The sequence below is a fragment of the Polypterus senegalus genome, chromosome 11, assembly GCF_016835505.1.
Source record: "Polypterus senegalus isolate Bchr_013 chromosome 11, ASM1683550v1, whole genome shotgun sequence".
NCBI lineage: Eukaryota > Metazoa > Chordata > Cladistia > Polypteriformes > Polypteridae > Polypterus > Polypterus senegalus.
The window spans coordinates 161,757,354-161,772,550 of record NC_053164.1 but is presented as its reverse complement, the minus strand read 5'-3'; the positions used below and the strand labels follow the sequence as shown (position 1 = coordinate 161,772,550).

The window sequence follows — 15,197 nt, the reverse complement described above, 5'->3', positions numbered from 1 at the left end:
TATCCTGCTTCATTTCTCTCTATGTTTGTCAATACAGTCATAATTTCAAAGAGTATAGAACGGTCAGCACGATCAGAAAGCTGCATGCCATTGCTCTATTTGTAAACTAATCTAAACTACTCTAACAGTCCATGCTATCAGTGAGACAATTTCCTAACTGGCTTAATTAACAGTGTTTTTACAGGAATAGCTAAAAAGGTTCTTTTTCATGTTAACTTACACAGGGTAAGAGACTATGACATCATCTGAATAACTAGAAGAAACAGAAATTCTATTGACATTAACCAGACAATTATGTGAATTTAATATTAACATTAACTTTTCTATGATTGGCTCTTCAATTAGTAATCTTGCATAATTATTGTTGCTTTGAACAGTAGTGATTTAAAGAAGTTGCCTTTCATGTTTATAACTTATTTTTGTGTGAAACATTGTTTATTCCCTTTGTTATGCTTTAACTGTTTCCCTGAGAGTTCTTAAAGATATCTTCAAAGATCAGGGATGCAAATTTTGATCAAACTTAAATGAACGCTCCATTCAAAAGATGGTATTTTCTTTACAGTACATGTTATTTAACCTATGCAGTTTGTAGGGGTGACTAAGAAAAATTTTTAATGTCATGTTTTGTGCAGAAAGTATATATACTGTAGGTTACATGTTCTAACATCATCACACAATAAAATAAGAAAAATAGCACTTAATATGGAAGACTATCTAAAGACAAAACTTATATTGAACTTGAAATGCATATTTATAGGTGCATATGCCCAAATGTTTTGTAGGCCTTTCAGAAATACACGATGCACTAATGACTTATTATCTGCTGGCTTCTGTTAAGATAGCGGAGTGTTTTATATCACTGTTTCTGACGTAGTTGTTATGTCGCCTTTGGAGATGAAAGGTAGGCCTTATGTGTGCTCCAGGATTTTCACCTGCGCCTGATACTACCAACGTAGGCCAGGGCTCCATATTAACGGAGCTTTAATAGATGAAACGAGTTCTATTATTTTTTCAATACATTTATACAATCTGGTTGTAATCTCATGGCTTCTGGTCAAAACAGTTTTTGCATGCCCGGTATGTAATGAGGCTACACTTATTTCTCCCACTGATGCAAATATTTGGTTGGAAATGCATTTTCCTCACTCTAATATATTCCAACAGTAAATTATTTAAAAAAAACGCTCTTCGTCTCACCAGTACCAGTGTCAGTAATCTATGTCATCTTTGGTTTATTTTAAAATGTACAACATTGATACGTTAATGATAAATTAATGATGACTTCCGACTGATACTGTACATAATCGCAGCACCTGTTATCCAGGGCGCTTGTTACCACGAGCAATCCCGCTGAAGTTGGATGACATTCGTGCACAGATCTCCAACAGCGTGCCTGTCCGTCTCCCTCACGGCCTCGATAGTTTTTGCCTCTATGCACATGTTAGCCGACAATTGATCAAAAGATTGTGAATTAAGTTTGCTATTATGTAAATTCATCCAGCACTCCGCCATTAACAGCTGTTTAAAATTAATGCATCACTTTCACTTTTTCGACGGGCAATTGGGGGAGGCACTTCTGTCGTATGCTGGCAATTTAAGGGCCCCGCCCCTGAGGCAACGCGGCAATAACAACGTGAGGTCTAGCAGCTGGGAACTTGGTATTAAGGGTGGGCTGTGAGGTGGGGCTAGGCGAAAGGAGGTGGGGATAAGAGGAAAAAAAGGGAGGGTGGGGGGCTGCTGGTCTCTCCTTGGTTTATTTTTACAGACTTGCAGAAAGCTTCAGGCTGATTGCTCACACTCTGATTACAAAGCTCGGCAAGCTGAATGGATTTACCTACTTTGGAAACAGTGCCAGTTTTCTCTGAAAGATAGAGGGTTACTACTTTTGTCTACGCTTCTCGAGTGGAAAACAAGACAAAGAGCTGTCCAGGATCACCTTGAAAAAAGGTAACCTTTATGCCAATCGTCTTTAAAAGGCAACTTCGTGAAAGTTTTCCAGTGCTTAGCAGCATTAAGGCTGGGGGATGGGTCGAGAGTTGCCTTTCAAAGTTTATTTGCCCATTAGGGAAGGCATCAGTTTTCTTTTTCGAAAATCATTCAGTGAGTGCCATTTGTCATTTTTACGTGTAAAATAACCGCGTATTTTTTTATTCATAATTTGAATTATGAAGTTGAATCCCAGAGTTGCCACAGAATCTTGCCGGAGTGAAGAATACTTACGATACCCTTTACTTTAGTTGACAGCTTTACTTTTTAATATGGTTCAGGACATATGATTCGTTACATCATTATTAAAATCTTGTTAGCTTTATTCAGGATATTTTTTAGGACACCTCATTGCAAACACAGTCACTTATTTGGTATTCCTGTTTGTTTTCTTTCTTCAGTGGTTTAATTTCACCACATGCTTGGTTACAAGTTTTAAACGATGTAATTGGTGACTTGTAGCTAATTTTGTCCATTTGAGTTATGAAAACAGGTAAAATGTGTCATAGTAATAGACTGCAGTTGCCATCTTTTAATGATAAAGATGGCTTATGTGAGATATTGTATACTTTCAGTATTAGGTTGCTCTCTTGATATGTACCATATGTGTTATGCCATATATGTTATTAAGATTCTGGATTTGTGTTCCATGCTTTGTTTTTACTTGCCTCTATGCAAAAAAAGCCTTCTTTCATGTTGCAAATGGATTGGAGACACTGGCAGTCCACTACACTGAATGCCTTACGTGGTCTACCTGGAAAGGCAAGTGTACTGCCCTAGAGTTCATTACAGAAATGCTCAGGTGTTTTTTGAGTGATTTTGTGGTGTGTGTGTGTTTTGTGGTAATATTAATTAACTACCACACTGTTTTAATCTGTTCTGTGGAGTAATATCCGCTTATTTTAATGTTTTGGTGTATTTAAAGAATACAAGTATTGTATGATAAATATACAGAGACTTAATACTTTGAGTTGCCATCCGTTGCATTGTAGTTGCTTTACTATGTAAAGGTGGATGACCCTTTGTTTTGACCGTGCTAGTTAGCTAAGGTACTTTTCTTGCTAAATGACTGACATATTAAAGTGACTGGAAACCTTATGATTTAACTTTTACTGAAACAAAACCAGACCATTTTATGTTGGTTTAGTTTTTACTCTTGTAGACTTTAGTATATACCTTTGCAATTGTATAATGCTGACTTTGTGTTTCCTAAATGACCATGGAACCTGCAGAGGTTTGTTTTCGCTAAACCTGAAATTTGTTTTCCTCCCCTCCATTGTCGGCTAGATAGATCTCAGTTCATATATAAATGATTTTTGAAAATGAAATTGATTTATCTATTTTGGCAACAAGGTGTATGTATGCATGTATGAATCCACTCCCCATGACATTTATATTTATGTACTGCATTTAAATGTTGTAGTGTTTTTGTATTTTTTTTATGGTATTACATTTGTATATTTGCAAGAACTCTGAGCCTGCAGTAAGAGGGAATGTTATACATGAATAACTGGATTCAATTTAATTTGAAGGTCACTGTTTTATTATACATTTTCATCATTTCATGTTACAAGTACTGCCACTGTTGTCAGTTTTCACAATTAGCTACATGATGGGTTTATCAAAATTAATTGCAGAAGGCACTTTTTAAACCGATAATGTGCAGTAGACAAAATAACACTGCAAACTATAGCAGAAGAAAATCTTTTCCAAACAGTTTTATGCAAGATCTAGCCTATTTTCTTCATATTCTAACCAGTGAAGAGCATCTGGGAGCTTGCATCACATGAACATCTTTTATGGAAATTAGAGTTTTGTAAGATATTAAACATACAATAGATAGTCTATGAAATCTTTTTCACTCCGCATAAATCAAATAAACTAAGATATGCTAGGTTGGATTGATTTCAAATTTTACAGAATAACTGAATTAAGGGCAACTGGAATTAAATTTTAATTAGGATGACATTAATAGTTTAATTCATCCATTCATTGTTTAACACCTTAATCCAGTTCAGTTTTGTTTGGGTGGTGCCTTAACTTGTAAAAATTTGTGTAGGGCTGGAGGCATTATTGCTTAATATTGTACTTTTCATGGTTTCCTAGCAGAGTGTAGAACATTACAAAGTTATATATTGACTAGCCAACCCGCGGCGTAGCCGCATAATCAGGCCGCTTTTTAAATGATTTTTAAGCACAGAGGAAAAAAATAAACATTTGAAAAATCCATAATTTAATAAACCACCAAGAAAAGTAACATTGCAACAATGCACGCTACGAACCAACATACAATTGTCCGTGACTGAAAACCGGAGGAGCGCCGTCACGCTTTCTCCTTCCAAAGCGAAGGACGGGGTTGAACGGCGCTCGTTCAGTACGCACTGCTCGCTTATGTGCCCTCCCCTAGCTCCCTACCTGAGTCGCTTTCGTCTGTGTACAGTCCACACGCACCTGTGAGTCAGATTGACTGTTAATTTTCCAAACACCACCTCAGTCGGTTTCCACGTTGATTTTTCATTGTACTTTGCGGTTCCGGCTGCTTTTTTTTAATATATAATCCACCAAGTCACCCGACCATAGGGTCTTTACAAAGGGCAGGGACGTAATTAGTGCGAGCGTATGACCCGCACGTACTGGGAATTTCGTTCGTGGGGAACAATTGGAAGCCACGGTCCCCATCACGAATGGGGTTCAACGGCTTACCCATGCCTCCCCGCGCCGGGTAGACACACGTTGATCCATTCAGTGTAGCGCGCGTGCAGTACCGGACATGCAAGTGTATCACAGACCTATTAATGCTCAATCTCACGTGGCTGAAAGCCACTTGTCCCTCTAAGAATTTGGATGCCGACCGCTGTTGGGTCGTGTAACTATTTAGCAGGCGGGAGTCTCGTTCATTTTCGGAAATAACCAGCCAAATCGCTCCACCAACTAAGAACTGCCATGCACCACCACCCACAGAATCGAGGAAGAGATATCAATCTGTCAATCCTGTCCGTGTCCGGGCCAGGTGAGGTTTCCTGTGTTGAGTCAAATGAAGCGAAAGGCCCCACACCTGGTGGTGCCCTTCCATCAATTCCTTTAAGTTTCAGCTTTGTAACCATACTCCCCCCTGAACCCAAAGACTTTAGTTACCCGGTTGGCTGTTGCGGGGCCTGCATTGGTGAAGCAGGTGAGACGGTAATGAAACAGAGGCATGGGGCTTATTGGGTGTTAAAGACTGCTTCCTTCATTGTGTTTTAACCAATGCATGGAACGAACCAACACACAATCGTCCATGCTTCATTCAGGGTGGAACGGGAGGAGAGGAGAAGGACATCCACTCCACTCCTTCCGTCATGCTAGTCTGCTGATTTCTCATTCAGTATACACTGCCTGCTCATGTGCCCACCTCCAACTCGTCACTCGAGTCGTTGTCGTCTTTGTACAGTCCAGATGCACCTGTGACTCGCGTAGACTTTTCATTGCACTGTGCAGTTTTGGCTGCTTTTCTATATATAATCCACCAAGACACCCGACCACGGTGGGAGGGGGGTGTGTACAAAGTGCAGGAGTATCTAAGAAGACACATGTTTGTCGCGGATGCGAATTGCTGTATGTAGCGTGTAAAACAGTTTGCTATAGTGCACGCGGTCGTGCGTCGTAACTGAAAACTCGTTTTTTAAAGACTGCTCACTTCATTGTGTTTTAACCTCAGTTGTAAAGGAACGTTTTAAGGATCCCATGGGATACCCCTCGCAAACCGTTTTACACGCTGCATATGGCGATTCACCTCCGCGAGAAACATGCCTCTAACAGTCAACGTGGGTCGGAGCTGCATGTGACCTCTACGACAGACGAATATAAATGATGCCGGTTTTTCTATGTCGTCGCGTCTGAGTTGGTGGGCGTGGCTCTGTGAGTTGTCGTCGTATCCAATGGTCTTGGAGTTGGTGGGCGTGGCTCCTTCCTGCGTGCGCCATAGGTGTCTCGCTTGTCGGCGGCTTAGTGAATCCACGCCCCTTCCAGCGTGCTTTCCATGGTTGTCTTGCCTTAGTGAATTGTATATATAGATGTCCGTGTGAGTTATAACCCTTGTTTGGTTTGTTTTAGTAATTCTATGATAATTGAAAGTGTGATTCCCAGAATGAATGCAAGTGTAGTGAGGGGAAAAAAAAACATTTTAATGCTGATACTGATCACCAGTTTCACGTTATTTGATCGGCTGATTCAGATTCTGTTCGTTGTGTTTTTTGAGGTTCAGGTCTACATTTAACGTTGTGTGTGGGGTTTTTTTTTTTCCCCCCCCTATTCACTGCATCCCTAATATACTTCCGTATGACAGTCTAATGGTGAGCTACAACTATCCTACTCACCGTGACTTTGACAACTGATCATCTTTTTTTTTTTTTTTTTTTTGGCACTGTGTGACTTTGATCTTGAACTTTTTAGTGCCATTCCAGAAATTCCCTTTGTTGCTCATACTACTGCCTAAGTCATTAAAGTACATTTTTCCTTGCTTCCAATTCACTGAGTAGGACCTCCACTTCACTTTTGCTTGTGTGTGGTGTGTTTTTTTTTCCTCTCTCTCTCCTCCACCCCCATGCTGTGCTTTTGCCATTGTCTTTTCAAAATGTGCTGAACATAACTGGCTATGTATGTGTATATAGATATAGATATATATAGATTTATTGATTTATTTATTGATTTGCAAATTTTTAAAAAAGGTATAATTCTAGGGGGAGTGTCGCAGGTGTGTGCATGTGTGTTACATTTATGTAACAGCAGTGCCTGAAAATTTATGATTCAACATTGTTCACAGTCTCACCCTTTTTAAATCATTTCTAGAATTAATCCAAGATTATTTACAGTGTATACTGTATACTAGAAATGATTCCCCAAAATAGTGGAAGCATATGCAACTCACAGATGCAGGTCAAAGGATAAAAACGGGATGGATTAAAATGATTGCTATTACAATTAAATCTTTTCCAAGAAGATCACTGCAAAACGTTATTAGAATTGTTATTGAATTACAAGCAAGTAAACCATGGAGAGCATATTATATAAAATACCTAAGTAAATTTAAATATCCCAGCATTAGTTTTGCTGAAACGTTTGACAAAATATCTGGTACCTTTTTAATTTTGACAGCAAATCATGAAATTGTTTACTTTTCCTGTAGTAAAATTTTCTTAAGCCACCATCAATCTAGTGTGCTGCCTGAAGCTGACTTGTGCACTGAGTTGAAAAGTTTCAGAACAGAGCAGAGTAACAGTGGTGTAACCCATCTCCTTATGGAGAAGATAGAGAACCACTTGGCTGTTATCTTAAGTTCATATTATTAAAGTTCTGATTATGCAAGTGTGTTCAAAGAGGGAGAACATCTTTAGGACATGACGACGACTTGTAATGAGTAAGTATATTTTTGATGGAGCACACTTGCAAACTTTTCTTAGGGAATAGAGTGTTGGACTGTCATTTAGGTCAGTGTGACATTGGATCCTCAATCTTCAGTTGTTGGCTATTAACTATTAATTTCTCATAGCCACAGCTTAATTTGTGTTCAAGATTCTCAAACGCTGCAAATTCAAAATATATTATAGCAGTCATGCTCTGTGAATAATTAGACTGTGAAAAGATGTGTATGTCCACAGTTTACTGAAAATGGGTGAGAAAATTCACAAATGGTCTTGAACTAGTTAAGTTTTATAGTGGCAAAAAAAATCTTTTAAATCTTTAATCACAATATAGTCAGTCAGTCGTTTTTCAACCTGCAAAATTTCCTAACACAGGGTCATTGTCAGCTGGAGCCAATCCCAACCAGCACCAGGTGCAAGGCAGGAACAAATCCCCAGGGAGGGTGCCAGCCCACTGGAGGGTACATACACACACACACACATACTAGGGACAATTTAGGATTGCCAATGCACCTAACCTGCATGTCTTTGTACTGTGGGAGGAAACCAAAGTACCTGGAGAAACCCATGCAGACAAGGGGAGAACATGCAAACTCTACACAGGGAAGACCTGGGAAGCGAACCCAGGTCTCCTTACTGCGCCCCCATGCTGCCCCTCAAAATATGGTTTTATATAAAAATGTTTCATTGTCAGCATGTTTTAATGATCATGATAAGCATGGAAACGGACAGGATCCACCTCAATCATGTCACCTTTTAATGTTCAGCACCTTCAATCTTTCCACATAGCACTTTATACTTTGTGGTCCTTGAATCGGTCTAGTTGTTCTTCTTTGAGCTTGTTCTAGCATGGGTATGATGGGTGTAAGTGCGTTTTTATATAACTTAATCATAACTCTCCTTCTACCGTACACATATGCTATATAACCGTGCATCCCATTAATCTTAATTGCTTTTGTAAGCTGTCTCAATGTAGAAAGTGAAGAGTCCACTATGACTCCCAGGTCTTTCTCGTAAGGTGTGTGTGTGTATATTCAAATTTTGAAACTTCCATTGTGTATTCAAATCTAACACCCACTGTTTCTGACATTTGCTAATGTGACAGTTACAATTAATCTATATTCCCTAAATCTTACCCTTTAAATAATACTTAATGAGAAGTAACAAGTCTTATTAGTAACAATTTTAAATGTCAATCTGGGCATGGTTTAATTTTCCACCTTTTTTTTTTTTTTACAATTTAAATGAAATTACACTTTTCTCATTTGTATGTTTGGTAAGAAAACCTGAGATGAATGCCTGGTTACTGTGAAACTTTGAAATATTGACTCACACATTCTACGTATTTTGAAGTAGACATGGCATATAGATACATTTAATTTCTTCATCATTGTAGAATAGCAACAAAAGAGATTGATTTGAACCATGTCTAAACACTGTTATTTGCCATTGTTGTAGCTCAATTTATTACATTCAGAGGATGAACTTAAAAACTGTTCTTCCTTATTGGAGCTATGCATGTTGTGTGTTACTTATTTCTGATTTCCTTATTTAGTCTAGCTAACCAGCTTTTGCTAACCGTGAGAAGCAACACGTTAAAATGGTAGACTCTGATTATTTATATTACCATTTTATCTGAATTAATATCCTAATTGGATAAAATGAAAACATTTTGCCATTTTGTCTAGATAAAGCAACAAGTATTTCCTTCTTTAAGTAAAATCACACGAGTATTTAAAAAAAAAAAAATCCATGATTGCTTGTGCTGGCTGTGGGATTGTATACTCATTGCCTGGTATAAAATCGTATGGTCTTTAAACTACTAACCCTAAAATCTTGAATCAAATATCCAGATTAAACAATTACAAGTAAAATCTATAAAATAAAAAAATCTTAATTTAATGCCTCATAATGTGGTGTTGAAGGAGTTTAAGGTTAAGATGGAGTTCTTTCACACTGTGAAACAGCTTGGTGATGGGCCAGTGTTTACCTTTAAACGTGCAAGTTCTGTTCTGTTAAACGTGAAGAGGTCTGTTATGTCAACTAGACAACTAGAGAGAATATTTTTTTCTGTTAAAAAATGCCCCTCCCCTGCTTATGTGGAAGTATCTAGTTTTGTTGCATAACTCAAATAAGCATTTCAGAGCTTTTGTGTAAGCCATCATATTCCTTGATGCTATATAGATCATATCACCATCCAGGATTTTTATTTTGACTGTTGTTGTAAGCTGGCAGCAGCTTAGTGTTTTAGAACCTGTTGAATTCATATGTTTAATGATGGGTATCACATTGCTCAGGCCAACTGATTTTTGCAGACAGCACTTTGTGTATATTATAGTGTTGATTTGCGTCATTGCAACCGATTTCCTGAGGAGGTGTTCAATGCATAGTCTTTTGTTGCCTGAAGGATGAAAAGTTTTATTCTTGGCAAATCTGTGACATCGAAGCTATCAAAGTAAACACATTTTATTTTATGGTTTGCATCACTAAGATTGTTGCAGAGGTTTAAATAAAGAAGCTCTTAAATGCAATTTTGATCCATTTCTCTAGTTATATTAAGGTTTTTAAGGTTGCGTCTTGAAAAGATGAGGAAGAATTAATGGCTAGAAAGTGCAGACCCAAGAAAAATGAATAAAGTCCCCTGCTGTAATAATTGCGGAACTAAAAATGGCGGCTGAAAAAGCGATATTCACAGCCACAATGTAGACTTGACAACAATTGTAAAAAGCTGAATCTTAACAAATTCACTCGGCAATGTTAGCTAGCTACAGGTTTCATTCTCTGACCTGCATACTTCCGCCAACGTGCTTTGAGGTTTTACCTATCTAGTTAATCTTTCAACCTAAGGAGAATTCCATAAAGAGACTATACTGATTCAGTATGAAGAATCATGGAATATTTTTGTCAAAACAAAAGAACTGCCAAATTTTACTAATTGGACAATGGATCTCTTTGCCTCAGACTAATGGGCTGCTACCAAGTTCAAGCCTTAACCTTTTAAAAGTTAAAACTGTGTGGAGTCATAAGTTGATATTTTTGTCTAATCCAGTAGAGAAGGGATAAAAGTTGTCTTCATTGTTGCAAGTTACTGTATTTCATGCTAGGCAAATGCGACAATATAGCTCATGCACATTCCATGTAGCAGGTAGCATTTTTAGCACCATTCTGTGAATTTTAATCTTTCAGTCAAATGTTTTGTTGCTTTAATATCTTGTTTTTTAGTTCATTAGTTTTTTCTTTTTCATACATAACCATATAACTCTGAAGTATTGTAATAATGCTTTGTGCCAGTGTTTTTGAGTATTGCACTTTTCAAAACCACTACACTTCTATTGCATATATCTCTGTTAAAACAAATCCCTGTTAAAATTTTCTTGTACCCATTTCCCACTGTCTCCTGTCTAACTTCATTTTCTGTTTGAAATGTCTGTTGTGTCACTTTAATGAATCCTTGGAGGAACCAACCACAGATGCTGCCCTCATTCTGGACTTTAGTGAAATTGCTGTGGACATACAGTATATTTAGTGATCATGAAAAAAAAACTCTTCCTGTATGGAAAATGCCAGATGCAATAAATACTTCATGGGTTAAACTAAGTTGTCCTGCTTTAGAGAGTACGTATCAATACTAAGCCATAGTCTTAATGTGATATACACTTCAAATATAAATTTTAGCATTATCGATAGTGGCTGTATTCCAAGTTTTTAAATAGGCACTAACTTGATGATAATCCCATGGTCTATTTGCTATTGCTTAGTTTATGTTAATATTATATTTCCCCAGATACTACTAATTGGGAATCTTAATGTAAATTTAGCAGGTTGGAGTGATAGGTGCCTAACAGGAAAGTGATTGAAGTGTTACTTTCAACTATGATAAAAAGACTTCGAGCTGCAGGTCAAGTGACAGTAAGAAATGCAGTTGCTACAATTGTAAAATAAGAAAAACCGGCTTGGGTGGACTATGAACCACCAGTCGTAAATGTACTCTGAAATAAAAGCATAGAACAAATAAACAATTGGAGATATGGATACTGCACAGCTGTTAAATGAAGCTGTTGTCCTGTGAGGCATCTATCATGTAAGCAGTTACACTCAGAAATGTTTCTTGTAACTGCTGTGACCTTGGTTCTTCCAGACCTGCTTCTCTGTTTCTTCAGGTTTCCAAATTCCTTTTCATGATGTGGGAAACTACTTGCCGACAGCATAGCAGCTTCAATTGGAGGAAGAAGATCTCGCACATTTCCAGGACAGAATCTTTAAACTCCGATTTGGATGTTCTAATTTTTTTATATATATATAAAATATACATATAGTGGTGTGAAAAACTATGTATATACATATATACTGTATGTATATACATATATACTGTATGTATATACATATATACTGTATGTATATACATATATACATGCATACAGTGGTGTGAAAAACTATTTGCCCCCTTCCTGATTTCTTATTCTTTTGCATGTTTGTCACACAATGTTTCTGATCATCAAACACATTTAACCATTAGTCAAATATAACACAAGTAAACACAAAATGCAGTTTTTAAATGATGGTTTTTGTTATTTAGGGAGAAAAAAAATCCAAACCTACATGGCCCTGTGTGAAAAAGTAATTGCCCCCTTGTTAAAAAATAACCTAACTGGTGTATCACACCTGAGTTCAATTTCCATAGACACCCCCAGGCCTGATTACTGCCACACCTGTTTCAATCAAGAAATCACTTAAATAGGAGCTGCCTGACACAGAAGTAGACCAAAAGCACCTCAAAAGCTAGACATCATGCCAAGATCCAAAGAAATTCAGGAACAAATGAGAACAGAAGTAATTGAGATCTATCAGTCTGGTAAAGGTTATAAAGCCATTTCTAAAGCTTTGGGACTCCAGCGAACCACAGTGAGAGCCATTATCCACAAATGGCAAAAACATGGAACAGTGGTGAACCTTCCCAGGAGTGACCGGCCGACCAAAATTACGCCAAGAGCGCAGAGAAGACTCATCCGAGAGGTCACAAAAGACCCCAGGACAACGTCTAAAGAACTGCAGGCCTCGCTTGCCTCAATTAAGGTCAGTGTTCACGACTCCACCATAAGAAAGAGACTGGGCAAAAATGGCCTGCATGGCAGATTTCCAAGACGCAAAACCACTGTTAAGCAAAAAGAACATTAGGGCTCATCTCAATTTTGCTAAGAAACATCTCAATGATTGCCAAGACTTTTGGGAAAATACCTTGTGAACTGATGAGACAAAAGTTGAACATTTTGGAAGGCAAATGTCCCGTTACATCTGGCGTAAAAGGAACACCGCATTTCAGAAAAAGAACATCATACCAACAGTAAAATTTGGTGGTGGTAGTGTGATGGTCTGGGGTTGTTTTGCTGCTTCAGGACCTGGAAGGCTTGCTGTGATAGATGGAACCATGAATTCTACTGTCTACCAAAAAATCCTGAAGGAGAATGTCCGGCCATCTGTTCGTCAACTCAAGCTGAAGCGATCTTGGGTGCTGCAACAGGACAATGACCCAAAACACACCAGCAAATCCACCTCTGAATGGCTGAAGAAAAACAAAATGAAGACTTTGGAGTGGCCTAGTCAAATTCCTGACCTGAATCCAATTGACATGCTATGGCATGACCTTAAAGACGGTTCATGCTAGAAAACCCTCAAAGCTGAATTACAACAATTCTGCAAAGATGAGTGGGCCAAAATTCCTCCAGAGCGCTGTAAAAGACTCATTGCAAGTTATCGCAAACGCTTGATTGCAGTTATTGCTGCTAAGGGTGGCCCAACCAGTTATTAGGTTCAGGGGGCAATTACTTTTTCACACACGGCCATGTAGGTTTGGATTTTTTTTTCTCCCTAAATAATAAAAACCATCATGTAAAAACTGCATTTTGTGTTTACTTGTGTTATATTTGACTAATGGTTAAATGTGTTTGATGATCAGAAACATTTTGTGTTTATATATCTATCTATCCAGGCGATGGATGGATGGATGGATGGCCTGGATATATATATACAATATGCACACAGAGCTCACAAAAATTAAAGAAGCACATTAGATACATCAGATCTCAATATGAAGTTGGATATCTATACAAATAACGACAGGGCAATGTCTTAGAAACAAAAGGATGCCAAGTCTTTTAATGGAAATAAGTCTTCTGTCTACAGGGGGCTCAATTGTGTAGACACCCTAAAATCAGAGTGAAATGAAGATGTGGCAGGCTAGTCCATTTTTTCAAAAACTTAATTTCTGCTACTCAAAATGCTTTTCAGTATCTTGTGTGGCCCCCACAAGCTTGTATGAATGCTTGACAACATCGGTGCATGCTCCTAATGAGACGACGGATGGTGTCTTGTGGCATTTCCTCCCAGATCTGTATGAGGGCATCCCTGAGCTGTTGTACAGTCTGAGGAGCAACCTGGCGGCGCCTAATGGACCGAAACATAATGTCCCACAGATGTTCTATTGGGTTTAAGTCAGGGGATTGTGAAGGCCATTCAATTGTTTCAATTCCTTCATCCTCCAGGTACTGCCTGCATACTCTTGCCACATGAGGCCGGGCATTGTCGTGCATTAGGAGGAAACCAGGACCTACTGCACCAGCGTAGGGTCTGACAATGGGTCCAAGGATTTCATCCTGATAAATAATGGCAGTCAAGGTGTCTGTCTAGCTTGTAGAAGTCTGTGTGTCCCTCCATGGATATGCCTCCCCAGACCATCACTGACCCACCACCAAACTGGTCATGCCGAATGAAGTTACAGACAGCATAACATTCTCCATGGCTTCTGCAGACCCTGCAACGTCTGTCACGTGCTCAGGGTGAACCTGCTCTCATCTGTGAAACACAGGGTGCCATTGGTGGACCTGACAATTCTGGTATTCTATGGTAAATGCCGATCGAGCTCCACTGCGCTGGGTTGTGAGCACAGCGCCCACTAGAGGACGTTGGGCCCTCAGACCACCCTCAAGAAGTCTGTTTCTGATTGTTTGGTCAGAGGCATTCACACCAGTGGCCTGCTGGAGGTCATTTTGTAGAGCTCTGGAACTGCTCATCCTGTTTTGTCCTTGTCCAAAGGAGCAGATACCAGTCCTGCTGATAGGTTAAGGACCTTCTATGGTCCTGTCCAGCTCTCCTAGATTAACTGCCTGTCTCCTGGAATCTCCTCCATGCCCTTGAGACAGTGCTGGGAGACACTGCAAACCTTCTGGCAATGACACACATTGATGTGCCGTCCTGGAGAAGTTGGATTTCCTATGCAACCTCTGTAGGGTCCAGGTTTCGCCTCATGCTACCAGTAGTTACACTGACCGTAGCGAAATGCAAAACTAGTGGAAAAAAAACGTCAAAGATGAGGAGGGAAAAATGTCAGTGGCTTCCACCTGTTAAACTATTCCTGTTTTGGGGGTCATCTCATTGTTTCCCCTCTAGTGCACCTGTTAATTTCATTAACAGCAAAGCAGCTGATATCCCATAAGTTTCATTGACTTGATGCTATACTCTGATTAAAAAGTGTTCCTTTCATTTTTTGATATCTATCTATTGATCGACATAATCAGTGACTGTTTTTTTGTTTTTTTGTTTTTTTTTTTAATACAGTATGTTAAAGCACCAACAGAGGGGGATGCCTGTCTGGACTTAGTATTTTGTAATAATCAGGATAGAATTGAGGGTGTAAAAGTTATTGAACTGCTAATTTCAATTGGCCATAATTTTAATACAATTCTCAGTGTTTTGGAAGATCGAAGATGCAAAGACCAAGACTGTTAAGTTTAACTTTGGTAGGGCAAAATTTGAGCA

General features: G+C 38.7%; 1 protein-coding gene across 4 annotated transcripts in view; it reads left to right on the top strand.

The window, feature by feature from the left end:
• The first annotated feature begins 1,738 nt into the window (after positions 1–1,738).
• Positions 1,739–15,197, top strand: part of ddr1 (discoidin domain receptor tyrosine kinase 1) — a 247,406-nt gene continuing 233,947 nt past the window's right edge. For all 4 annotated transcript variants that reach the window (XM_039769984.1, XM_039769982.1, XM_039769983.1 and 1 more), the window contains exon 1: positions 1,739–1,947. The gene's annotated coding sequence lies outside the window, so the exon portion shown is untranslated. The remainder of the gene's footprint in view (positions 1,948–15,197) is intronic.